General features: G+C 35.7%; 1 non-coding gene across 1 annotated transcript; it reads left to right on the top strand.

The window, feature by feature from the left end:
• The first annotated feature begins 2,943 nt into the window (after positions 1–2,943).
• Positions 2,944–3,048, top strand: LOC116111543. The gene has a single exon (XR_004125088.1). It is a non-coding gene; the product is annotated as a small nucleolar RNA R71 (small nucleolar RNA).
• The last annotated feature ends 11,020 nt before the right edge of the window (positions 3,049–14,068 follow it).

Here is a 14,068-nt window from a genome sequence, read left to right as displayed (position 1 = left end):
GTTCTTTAAAAAAAAAAAAAGAATTCAAAATCAATAATAAGAAATGCATAAGTTTGAGGGTTGTAAAATGGCTGACACTTTGATTGGTGGTTGAGAAAGAAAGTGGAGATTGATGTAGCTCTTTGTGTTTCCATGGGGAAAACTGAGTTCTCCTACTTTGTTTATCTTATCCTTTTCCTTGGAGCCCACTACCAGAGCCTAACGTTACAAGCTTGCAAAGACCTCTTAATCCTTAGTGATGTCTAGTCCACATTAGTGGAGAGTAGTTCGATATTTAGGCTTATGGAGTCTACCACCATTTGATAAACTTTACATTTCCGCATAAAATAATCCAGGAAGTTGGAAGTGGATTGAAGTGGGGATTACCTACTTAGGAGACCGATAGAGAAAGATAGTCAATCAATTTATAACTTCTTGGAGTGTTAAGCATTTTCTTGTAATAATGTTTCAACAATTTTTGAGACTTGCATTTGCAATCAATTATAGGCATCTCTTTTGTTTTGATTTTGATTTTTAAATTTTTTGCTACCTTCCTCATTTTTTTTTTCCTTTTTGTTGTTTTTCTTTCGTCTCATTTTGTGCATAATGCTCGAGGATGAGCATACCTTAAGTTTGGGGCTATTTGATAATCCTAGGATTATACTGTATCTTCTATGCTTTTTGGTAGGATTTTGGATACTTCTTATTAAGTTTTGTGCCTGAATTGCAACTAAAATTCGTATATTTTACGTTTCAGGCCAAAACATACAGTTGGAGCAAAATTGAGTGAAATTGAGTTTTTGGACAAGGAATCAAGAGGAATTAGGAATCGGGGGAATTTTGATGCGGATTGAAAGCATTATGAAGCTTGTTCCAATTGGCGATCGCGAAGATCAAAGACTCAAGCGAATAAGCAAGCAGAGGGCAGTTTCATAATTTCAAAAGAGTTCAGCAAAGTTCGCCGCAGTGAAGATAATTCCTTGCCGCAGCAAGCTAGCCTCACGTCAGATGGTTCAGCAAAAATTCAACTCGATGCCGTGAAAACTGCAAATTTTCTGTCTGTAAAACGTTGCTTTTTATTTGTATTGGATTAGAATCCTAGGGTTTTGGCATACTATTTAAGAGAGCTTAGCTCATTTTGTAAGGGAGTTCATGATTTTTAGTGAAGAAATTGGAGATTGGAAGCATTTTGGGTCTTCAATTATGGAAGATTTCATTATTTTCTTATTGTTTTAGCATGTTGAACTCTTTACTTACAGTATATATTCTGATTTTCTTTAATTTGAATAACTAACTCACTTTTGGGTTAGAGTTTTGATCTAATCTGGATTACAATGGTTTAATCTACAAACAGATGTTGTTTTTAAGTTCTATTGCTTGGATTTTGTATTTATTCTTGTTCTTAATGCAACTGAATGTTGAGTTTTCTTTGGTTCAATTAAATGTTGAGCATGATGAGACTAAGAAGTGATTCATGTGTTAGCCTCTTAGAATAAATACCATAGATTGANTCATTCTTCTTCTTCCACCGCCATTCCCTTTCACCATTTTCTCTCAACTCTTCATTCAATTTTTCAAGGATTTTAGAGGGCTTTTTGAGTAGTTTAGGTAGAAAGTTAATTTAAAGCATCCTAAGGTAAGGATTCTTGCGTTAGATGTGAAATTTCCTTTATAGATATGTTTAGTCTTATAGTATTGTTGTTCAAAGTTGTAGAGAAAAGTCAAGTTACCAAGGGAAAAGAGAAGTACTAGTGGAGTCACTCCATCACAAGGTAAGTAAATCCAACCTAAGTTAAGTTTTAAGAACTCTTTTGAGTAAAAGATTTCTTTATGCATGTATGTATTATGCTTGTTGAGAGATTGAGATGTTATGAGTATCTAGTGGAGTCACTCCCTCACAAGGTACATTAATGAGCATGAGTCATTCATATGCATTAATTGTGCATTGGAGAAATAGCTTGAGAAAGAGTAGAGAATTTTTGAGAAGTAACTACTCTAAGAGTAAAGAGAAAGAGAGAGTGAGCACTAGAGAATAAAGAGAAAGTAATGCTAAAGAAGAGAATATAGTAGGTTGTGCGATGGGGAACTCGTGAGTAATAGGTAGAGTATTCCCGCATGTGCGCCGCAAAGAGAGAGCGGCCTGAGTATGAGAGAGAAAAGTGGTGTGGCCCGTGAGAGTGCATGCAGATGAGGGCTATACTCGAGAGTACCCGAGAGAGAGAAAATATACACTCACATGGCCAAGGGTTCCGAATCCATGCATAACCAAGTCTTATCGACTGGGAATGAGTAGAAGTCACGAAGAGCGGGAGCAAGTCATGGAAAGCGGGAGCGAGTCTCGGCCGTGCCTCCGGTAATGGGGCTGTGACATACGAGAGAGAGTTAGTCGAAAAGAGTTATAAGAAAGAGAAACATAAAGACAAAATAGAGAAAGTTGTAAAAGAGAGAGTAAATGAAAATAGAGCAATTGTAAGGAAAGAATTGAAGAGAAAGAGAGTAACGGGGATAGAGGAGTAGAGGGTTTACTTACNTTATAAGTATTCAAACAAGGATCATGAGGCCTTAGGTTGTAGGAATTCATCATATTGGCTTGCTCAACAAACTCTTGAAAATTTCCATGAGAAGAACAAACGTTAGTTGCATGACCAATAATACCACAAATAGCACCTACCTTGTTGGAATTTCTTAGTCCTTGTCCCATCATCATGTTGCACATAGTTTTCATTTTCTTGGTCAATTTTGAAACCTGCATAGCCAAATCAGTGTTAGTATTTACTTCATATATCCCTCTAGATATACCTCTAACACTTTTTTGTTGTGAATTTGCTCCAAGCATCTCATACAAATCATAAGTCTCTTATGCAGTCTTCTCTTCCATAGCACCACTTGCAACATTATCAACCATAGCTTGGCAAGCCTGTGTTAGTCCATCATAGAAAAATTGGTTAAGCAATTCTAAATGATATCTATGATGTGGACATTGAACCAACAATAATTTAAAATGCTCCCAAACCTCATGGAACGACTCACCTTCCATTTGTCAGAAAGCAGCGATCTTACCTCTAAACTCTGCAGTTTTGACATGAGAATAGAATTTACCAATGAACTTATTATAAACTGCATCCCATGTGGTAAGTGAAGCAGGATTTAATGACATGAACCATGTTTTAGCTGCATCCTTCAAGGTGTAAGGAAAACAACGCATCCGCAATTGATCTTCTGTCAAACTCTGCAAAGGAAACGTTTGAATAGGAGAATAAAAATCATGAATAAAGGTAAGTGGGTTGGAATGACGGTAACATCAGAAAGTAAATGTACTTCAATTCGTAATTCCTTGCTGCCTCATTTAGCACTATGCAAGATGGAGATGTTCTTATGGTAGGACGTGCATACTCCTGCATAGGACGAGGTAGTTCAGCCATTATCTCTGGTTCTGAACTTGAATCTGATGAATTTTCAGGAAATTCTGGTTCCTTCTTCTTTCAACTGGTCAAATCGACTCTATCCACGTAAGGTACTAATTCTTTATCCAGTGATCGGTGACCTTGCATTCAAATACAAACACACCAACGAAGACAAAAACAAAACAACAAAAAAAATAACCCAAATAAAAATAATACAAATTAAATTAAATAACAAAAATAACAATAATTAAAGCATGGTTATCAAGAAAACTAAATAACTTAAAACAAATCCCCGGCAACGGCGCCAAAAACTTGATGAACAATTTTACTACCTCGCAAGTATACGAATCACAACTGTACTATAGTGTGCAAAAGCAAGGGTCCATCCCACAGAGATTTGTAAGCACTCAATTAATCCTAATAAGCTATGTCTTAATTAAAACAAATAAATTCAAGCAAATTAAAGAACTAATGATTAAAACTAACTGTAAAAAGAAACTAAAAATTAACTACTACTGACTAAGCCAAAATAACACCAATAAAAACTAATTTAAGAACCAATGAACTACAACCTAGGTAACCAATTTCACCATAATAATCCAGTTTCATGCCAACTATCAAACTATTGTTATCACAATCCAATTTCTAGGGTTCACACTCACATAATTAAGGGATTATCGTTAGGCGCATTCGGGATTAACCTAGTATCTTTAACACGAAACTATCTACGGCGTATAGTCTAGCCTAATGATTAAAAACCCATTGAACATAAGAGCACTCGAAATCATGAATAAATGCGCATCTGTTAGGGCATATGCACAAATACTAATCATCCAAGAAATCATGAACCAATTAGCATTCTGTTAAGGCGTATGCACAAAATTCTAATCATCCATTCGCATGAGCTATTCAAGATTAGCTAGGGTGTGTAGTCTAACCTTGTCTCACACAATCAATTAATTAACATTAAAGGTGATCAAGTAATAACATCAATTAAAGATTGAATAAAAGATAATGAATAAAACTAGAATTGCAATGGATTGATAAGATAAATAGAATTAATAAAGACATAAAACCTTCTTATTAGGCTACATTGGATTCCTAGAAAAGTATTTAGTTACACATGAGCATAAGGAAATCAAACCTCAAAATCTTGAAAACCATGAAGTACAAGAAGAAGAAAATGAAACCCTAGGTAAGATCTCCTTTCCTTGCCTCTTCCTAATTATATTTGATATCATAAACTCTACCTCCCTAAAATATTGCTAAGGACATCTATTTATAATATTAAAGTCGTGAGGGTATTATGGTAAAAAGTTATACTTCAATTAAAAACGCATAATGACACATCTGAACATGTCCAAGCACTAACGTAACTTTCGTCTTCATTTTTAACCATATTCCAAGTCTAAATTGGCCATGATCAAAACATAAATTTTAACTCTGTCTCTTAGCTTTAAAATGCCACCAGAACTAGGTCAATAAGAGTTGTGTAGCTCAAGTTATGATCATTTTCGTGCAGCATGTTCTGGCAGAAAAATTTCCCAACATAGATTTCCCACATTGCGCCGCGACATGATTCATTGGTGCTGCGGCATGAAGTTTCTATACATTTTGCAATTTTATGCTGCAGCGTGGGAATAGTTCTACTGCGGCGAACAATCTTCAAAAATCCATAACTTCTTCGTTTAAGCTCTGATTCTCGAACCGTTTGTTCCTACATGTTATGATTCTTTCATCTTCAATGTCCATGCTTGAAATCCTCATTTTTCAGTACCTAAACACCTGGAAATTCACAAAGCATACCCGTGATTCTAGAAAACAAAAAAGATATAGAATTTAAGTAAAATTAACCAATTAAACCTACTTCCCTCACAAAATACCCTTAAAATCACTAAGTATGAGTGCACTTCCAAGCACTCATCAACAGCATAAATTGCACAAATACAAATCATCCAAGAAATAATGAACCACTTAGCATTGGTTAGGGGCGTATGCACAAAAAATACTAATCATCCAATTCACAAGAGTATTCAAGATTAGCTAGGGTATGTGTAGTCTAACCTTGTCTCACACAATCAATAATTAACCTTAAAGGGTGATCAAGCAATAACATAATTAAAGCATTGAAAACGGATAATGAATAAAACTAGAATTGCAATGATGATAAGAAAAATAGAATAATAAGACATTAAAACCTTCTGATGAGCTACATTGGATCCTAGAAAAGTATTTAGTTACACATGAGCATAAGGGAAATAAAACCCTCAAATTTCTTGAAAACCATGAAGTACAAGAAGATAGAAGATGAAACACTAGGTAAGATGATCCTCTCCTTGCCTCTTCCTAATTATATTGGAATATCATAATCTCTGAGCTCCCTAAAATATTTCTATGGATCTATTGTGTTAATATAAAGTCCGTGGAGGGTATTATGGTAAGAAAGAACTCAATTAAAAAACGCATCTAATGACACATTGCCACATCTTCCAAGCACTAATGTAACTTCGTCTTCATTTTTAAACATATTTCCAGGTGAACGGGCCTATGATAAAAATTGATAAGTTTTATCTATGTCTCTAGCTTTAAAACGCTACCAGAATCAGGTCAATCGGAGTGTGGTTAGCTCCAATTATGATCATTTTCGTGCGCATGTTCTGGCAGAAACACTTTTCCGAACATAAATTTGCCAGATTGTACAGGCACGATTTTATTGGCAATACCAGCGACAGGAATTTCTGTCAAGTTGCAATTTTATGCTGCGGCGTGGGAATATTCTGCTGTGGCGAACAATCTTAAAAAAATCCATAACGTCTTCGTTGAGCTCGATTACAAATGTTTGTTCCCTACATGCTTATGATTCTTTCATCTTAAATGGCCATGCTTGAAATCCTCATTTTCAGCACTAAAAAACTGAAAATTCACAAAACATACCGTGATTTAGAAAACAAAAAAAGACTATAGAAATTAAGTAAAAATTAACCATTAAACTCTAATTCACTCACAAAATACCCTTTTAACATCACTAAGGATGCGTGCACTCCAGCAATCATCACACTCCCACCAGCTTCTTGCTAGTCCTAGCAACCGAAGCGATCTAAAATCTAGTCTAACTAACTTAACTAAACCATTTACGTAGGGTTGACAGAATTGCATTTCGCGATGCCATAAGACTTTAAAACCCCCAGGTCCACCCTAATGGACGAGTTATAGGTTGTGAGGGTTTACAATAATTGTTACCCAGCAAACATCCAACCAATCTAACTAAACACCATAAACACTCCCACATAAAATAATTAAAACAAAAACTTTTTCCAAAACAAGGGTCATATAAGTGTCTCAGAAAATGCATACACACAACATCGAGAATAATCAAAACAACCTCAATCTAGGAACTCCTAAACATCACGATGCACCTTCGTTCTCCACTTCCAGCATCCCTCAATCCCACAATTGTCAATCCTAAGACGGGAATAATACAAGATGCAACATCCATAGACAAAAAAATTGATCCTAATAATTATGAAATATGAATACAAAATTCTGTAAAACAAACTCCATAGGAGACCTACTTTCTCCAACCAATCTCCACAATGTAGAACAATTACATACTTGATCATTAGGACTTATTGAGATTGTAATGTTTATGGCTAAGGTATTGGGTTATGAAAAGAATGGACAGGGAATCAACTAGAAATAAGAGGATTACTCTTACTTATTGCAACAAAATCGCTCAAAGTCATGTATCAACATTCTTCTATAACTTTCAAAACGGATTTTCTTTACACATTTCCATCTTCCTGACATTCATTTTGCTTTCTTTTTCTCCTTTTTTTAGAATTTTTTTTTTTTTTTTAATGAAAAGGCTACAGTTAGGAAGCATGGATATTACAATCTTTCCCTTTTTACCTTGATATTCACAACACACCACAATCCCCAACCCCATTCTTTTGAATACCCCTCCATAATTTTTTTTTTGGGAAAACACCCTAATAACACGGAAACACTCCACTTTGAATAATATTCAGATAAATCCTCTTAAAAATCATGTGGTTGAGTAGTGTGTTTAAGGGTTAAGAGGTATGTTATTGGTGGGATAAATGGAAGAAAATCAAGGCTTAAAATAAATTCAATATGACACAAAGGGTGACAAGAGTAATAAAATATAAGAGTTGACGTGAAAGGCACAAACAGTCAAAAAGAGCCTAAGTCTTTTCTTCATCATGTGTGGTCTAGGATTCGCCTCAAGTGGTCCTCATAATAGGTTCTAGAATTTGGGCGATCTCAAAAATGTCATAGGAAAAATACACACAAAAACATCCCTTAAATGCTAGAACAACGAAACCACAAAAACAATTATTCTTTGAGACTATGAAACTTAGGCAAAACCAACATTGCAGAAAGCCTATGCCTAAACTAAAGTAAACTTGACCTTGTTCTAAATGACCATGTCATTGCACATCATGTTATATCTTGACATATAATTAATGCAGAAAAGTTTTGAAAAACACGCTCAATTACCAAGACATAAAACACACAAATCTCAAAAAAAAAAAAAAAAAAAAAATTAACCAAAAAAAAAAATTAACCAAAAAAAAAAAAAAAAAGAAAATGCAAGAACAAGGGAACTTCCTCCACCAACAAAACCTTAAACACTATACATTGTCCTCAATGTAAAAATTAGAAAGGATCAAAACAGGAAAAAGATAAGCGAAAGTTACCTCCCTTTTTAGGGGACATCATCAAACTGTGTGGCACTACGGTGCCATTTTCATTATGACGCGGCATCAAGTTTATACTAAATTGTCTTATGGTCTCTTCCTTGCTAGCATAGCATAAATATTTTCGCTATGCAGAAGCCTCTTTTCTGGAAAACAACTAGACATAAAGACAACAAAAAAACAATTGAAAAACACTGGAAAAACCAAAAGAAATAAAACATAAATAATTAAAAGAACAACGTGCAAGAAAAAAAGCTTGGGTTGCCCCCAAGATAGTGCTTCATTTAACGTCTAGGCTAGACGGAATACGGGGTTTCGGTTCAAGGAGGCGCTCAACTCAACATCGACGTCTTTGGTATGGTGCTATTCTGGGCCTTAAATACTCCTTTGCTTCCTTACTCAGCAAAATTAATCCCTCTGTAGGCAAGCAACTCTACTTTATTCTTTTGTCTCAACCGACCAAAATACTAGAGAAAAATTATTGGATCCATAGATCAACAAGAAGACACTCATTAGTTTTAGAAGGAGAATACAAAGAATTGAAATTGAATCTGCAGTTTGTCAAGAACGTCATTTGGTTTTTTGCACATCAATAATTGTATTGTGGTGGCCATTGAATCGTCCAAGCAAACAGGGCAAATTCATTGTCGAACTTGACGGGCGTCTCCATATCTACACCACAAATCTACCTGGAACAATCAATTATCAATTTGCATAAAAATGTCCTTATACAATCCCTCTTCACACTGACAGAACAATCTGCCAATTGTTCAGGTCATTGTTGTCGGCCAACTCTCCCAATCCCAATTGTTGATAGATCGAAAATGAGCGGGTTTATGCTTCACCCAAATCCAACATGGCTCGCCTTTCCTTTGTTTACCAATAGTAATGTGGTAATAAAAGTCCAGGATCTTTCAGTTTGGGTAGGAATCTACTTTGCAGACCGGCACTAACTTTTCAGAACATCACCTCTCATCTCTATGAGCTCATCTTATGCTTACAGGGGCAGCTCTTGAAAAAACTTTGGTAGGAGGTAAGTTCCTATCATGTAAGGCAAGGGAAAGTTCACATTAACTTAGACCAAGATATATTAATTTCAAAGACATGATTATACCAGTTGCTGTGGTGGAGCAACGATGAGACAATCCCCCATTTTGAATGGCTACAGCTTGGTTGCTTATCTTTAGCTCGATCTTCCCTGCCATCATCATTAAATTCACAGTAGTCTCAGAATTAATTTCTTTATAATTACGCTTACCACTCGTAGTACTGTGATGCATTTCTTGCCTCAAGGGCTTGGAATGTTCCCAAGAACATGGCCTTGTACGAACCTCCACAACCTGTCCTATTTGAGCTCAAACTTCTTAATTGATGCCTCTTGCTGCTTGAAATCTCTGTTCAAATGTGTTGTGTTTCTAGAAAATGTGAAATAAAATTATTCAATGTCTCTTCCAATGAGGGACTTCCCCTGGATTATTAGAGCTAGCCTTGTCGCGATTGTTTACTCTAGAAAAATTGGATTTTGGTCCTCCAACCCATATTATAAGATATTCAAACAAGGATCATGAGGCATAGTTGTAGGCGTAATACACTATTGCTTGTCAAAAACTTTGAAAATTGCCATGAGAAGAACAAACGTTAGTTGGCATGACCAATTAATACCACAAATAGCACCTAACCTTGTTGGAATTTCTTAGTCCTTGTCCTCACACATGTTGCAATAGTTTTCATTTTCTTGGTCAATTTTGAAACCTGCTAGCCAAATCAGTGTTTAGTATTTACTTCATATATCCCTTATAGATATACCTCTAACACTTTTGTTGGGAATTTGCTCAGGCATCTCATACAAAAGAAGTGATTCATGTGTTAGCCTCTTAGAATAAATACCATAGATTGAATGAACGCAAGAGAGAGGTTCGGAGATCTTGAAATCACTTTAGGATTCCACTTGGCTTAATAGACTTGGAATTATTAACCTTTACTTTGTTGGGTGCGGAAGCTTAATAGGGATAAGTAGTTGAATATAGCCTGAGAAGGTATATTCTACAGATTAGGATGTCCGATTTATAATCCTTGCATGTGAGTTTAAAGGCAACAACAACCGTAGATTGAATCAGAGTAACCTAGTGAAGTCGAAACCCTAACCTCTTTGTCTAGAATTGATATTTTTGTAATTAGTTGATATTTTCTTAATTAGTTAGAATTTAATTTACGTTATTGATTTTGTGTTAATTTCTGCTTTTATTGTCTCCCGCAAATCCAACAATCTTTGTGTTCTTCAACTAGTTGCAAAACTAGGAAAATTAGTACTTTACATGCAATTCTCGTGGGAACGATACTCTTCTCATCATTTTATTACTTTTTGCGACTAGTGCACTTGTTAGATTGTATGTTTTTCAAATTACGCATCATTGACCAGTCTGTCAACTTTTGGCTTGAGGGTTTGGGATCACTTCGTGTCCATTGACCTTTTTTTCTAGTGGATAGATCGAACCTTTAGGCTGATATTCAATTGGTGGCACATCACCTCGGGGTTTATTCCTGCCATATCAACATGTCTCCAGGCAAATACATCTAGGTTATCCTTTAAGAGCCTGACTAATGGTTTACATAGCTCTTTACTGAGGTTACCCTCAATCTTGAGCATGCAAGTTGGTTCCAACACACTAATGGGGGCCTCGCACAATTCTTCTACAGGGCTAGTTAATAATTCTTCCTTATGAATGCAAGGACTGATGGTATCCTCGACTAGCCCGAGTTATGGTTTGACTCTTGTGGTCACCATTGTCAAAGGTCGCTTCCCTTTCGCTACCAGTGAGACAACTTGATTGTAGCACTCCCAAAAGTCTATTTGTGAGCTTTTGATGATCCCAACTCCAGCTAGAGTGGGGAACTTTATTGTTTAGCAGTGGACAGAAGTGACAACTTTCAAGTCGTCAAGGAGTGGCCTACCTAGTACTGCATTATACGTCATCGAACCGCTAACCACTAAGCAGTCTACCATCAACTTCATTGTTTTGGTGCTCCTTGCCCAAAGTGATGGGTAGGGTGATTGTCTCTTTGGGAAATAGGCGATCACCCATGAATTTGTGTAATGTTGTTGATGACGGTTTCAGATCCTACTCACTAAAACCCATTTTGTGAAATGCCTCAATGTAGATAATATTGATTGCACTTCCATCATCTATCATGATCTGGTACACTTCCTTGTTCCCGATCTATGTGAAAGAGCTTGAAAATACACATTTACTTAGTGGTTTATGGGGATTATCTGTGAGAAATTAAGCTTAATTTGGTAAAGTTGCTTAATACTTTTATAATTGTCTTTTATGGGATGACATGTGTGTTTGAGTGTTTTCAGGTTATTAGTGCTAACTATTATGCTCAGACGAAGAATCATGTCGGAAATGGAATGAGTGATGAGTAGAAACAAACGGATTGAGAATCGGAGTTGAATTGAAAAAGTTATGGAGCTTTGAAATAAAGAAGAGATTCTAGATTACGCTCTAGTTTGAGCATGCCTCGGTGTTTTGACAATAACTCGAGCTATAGACCTCAGATTAATACAATTCTTCAACCGTTGGAAAGATAATTTAAAATTATACATTTTATATGTTTACCACTTTTCCATATTCCATTTTTATGGTGCTAAAAAATCATAATCTCTGGAGTGTTAAAGAATGGTACAAGGTTAAAAGAGGAATTGGACTATGTCGCAGCATGGTGCCGCAACACACCTAGTCCAGAATCAACCATGTCACAGCACTGTGCTGTAGAACACTTAGTCCATAATCAACCATGCCATAGCACTGTGATGTAGCACACTTAGTCCACAATCAACCGTGCCATGGCTGATGAACAATTTTAATCCTTGCAAGTATACGAATAACAACTGTAATATAGTGTGCACATGCAAGGGTCGATCCCATAGAGATTTGTAAGCACTCAATTAATCCTAATAAGCTATGCCTTAATTAAAACAAATAAATTCAAGCAAATTAGAGAACTAGTGATTAAAACTAAGTGTAAAAAGAAACTAAAAATTAACTACTACTGGCTGAGCCAAAATAACACCAATAAAAACTAGTATAAGAACCAATGAACTACAACCTAGGTATCCAATTTCACCATAATAATCCAATTTTATGCCAACTATCAAACTGTTGTTATCACAATCCAATTTCTAGGGTTCGCACTCACATAATTAAGGCATTACTTTAAGGCATTCGGGATTAACCTAGTATCTTTAACACAAGACTATCTAGGGCGTATAGTCTAGCCTAATGATTAAAAACCCATTAAACATAAGAGCACTCGAAATCATGAATAAAGGTGCATCTGTTAGGCCATATGCACAAATACAAATCATCCAAGAAATCATGAACCAATTAGCATTGTGTTAGGGCGTATGCACAAAATACTAATCATCCATTCACATGAGCTATTCAAGATTAGCTAGGGTGTGTAGTCTAACCTTGTCTCACACAATCAATTAATTAACATTAAGGGTGATCAAGCAATAACATCAATTAAAGATTGAATAAAGGATAATGAATAAAACTAGAATTGCAATGGATTGATAAGACAAATAGAATTAATAAAGACATAAAACCTTCTTATTAGGCTACATTTGGGTCCTAGAAAAGTATTTAGTTACACATGAGCATAAGGAAATCAAACCTCAAAATCTTGAAAACCATGAATATAAGAGAAAAAGATGAAACCTAGGTAAGACCTCCTCTCCTTGCCTTTTCTTAAATATTGATATTATAAACCCTAGCTCCCTAAAATATTGCTAAGGATATCTATTTATATATTAAAGTCATGAGGGTATATGGTAAAAAGTTATACTTCAATTAAAAACGCAAATAGCAAATCTGCACATCTCCAAGCACTAACGTAACTTTCGTCTCCATCGTTAACCATATTCTAGGTCAAACTGGGCTATGATCAACATAAAAATTGTAGCTCTGTCTCTTGGCTTTAAAACGCAACAGAACTAGGTCAAACGGAGTTGTGTAGCTCAAGTTATGATCATTTTCGTGCAACATGTTCTGGTAGAAAAAATTCTGAACAAAATGGCGTGCTGTCGTAGGCACCCAGAATTAAAACCTTCCGAACCTAACTATTGAACTGTAAATAGGGTAAGCAAGGGTCGATCCACGAAGAGTGTCTAGCCGAATTTTCTCTTGTGTGAAAAAGGCTGGGGGGTTTGTGTAAAAACGAAACAATCTCAGCAAAAACAAAAACAATTTAATTCGAATTCAATCAAAATGACGAACTTGGTCTCTGTCAACATCCACCATCGGAATCTTACAACTGATCATTGATGCAAAGAATCAATTCACACATTGAATATTCACCGTTGGAACTAATTTCCTATCTCTCCTTAATTGTAATTAATCAGGAAACAAGCGATCCAATTAATCTTACCCCTAAGTAACCTAGACAAGCGCTCAAGATTTAATCTAGTGGCAGCCTTAAGAATTAGAGAGATCGATGAAGCTAAACAACACAAACACAACGGTTGTATTTATTTAGTTGAATGTTCTTCGTAGGTTACTAATTCCTGAGAGCAAATTACTAACCCTAATTGCTTCACAAGTTGGAGGGATCAACAATTACGGATTTGATATCAAACTTAGCAGTAGATTTCAACAAATAATACACTAGTAGGCCTCCTAGTAATTAAATGCATCAATCATGAAAATTGCACAGAAAACATTCAATACTCAAACATGATATAACACTAAAAACAGAAAGATCTCACAGTTTATTTGATTCCGAGGTTTCCGTTTCCTTCGACCAAGTTACAAAAGTTCTAGCCGCTCATGGCCATAACAAAAACTCAAGTGAAAGAAAATTCCGAGAAGAAAAGAGAGAGAGGCGTGGTCCTTAAAACCTAATCTGATCTCCCTTTTAAAATCCAATTTTAGAATTCGAATCCCACTCAATCTCCTAAAA

The sequence above is a fragment of the Pistacia vera genome, unplaced genomic scaffold, assembly GCF_008641045.1.
Source record: "Pistacia vera cultivar Batoury unplaced genomic scaffold, PisVer_v2 Contig642, whole genome shotgun sequence".
Lineage (NCBI taxonomy): Eukaryota > Viridiplantae > Streptophyta > Magnoliopsida > Sapindales > Anacardiaceae > Pistacia > Pistacia vera.
Note: the sequence above shows the minus strand (reverse complement) of the source record. Positions and strands in the feature narration are given on the sequence as shown.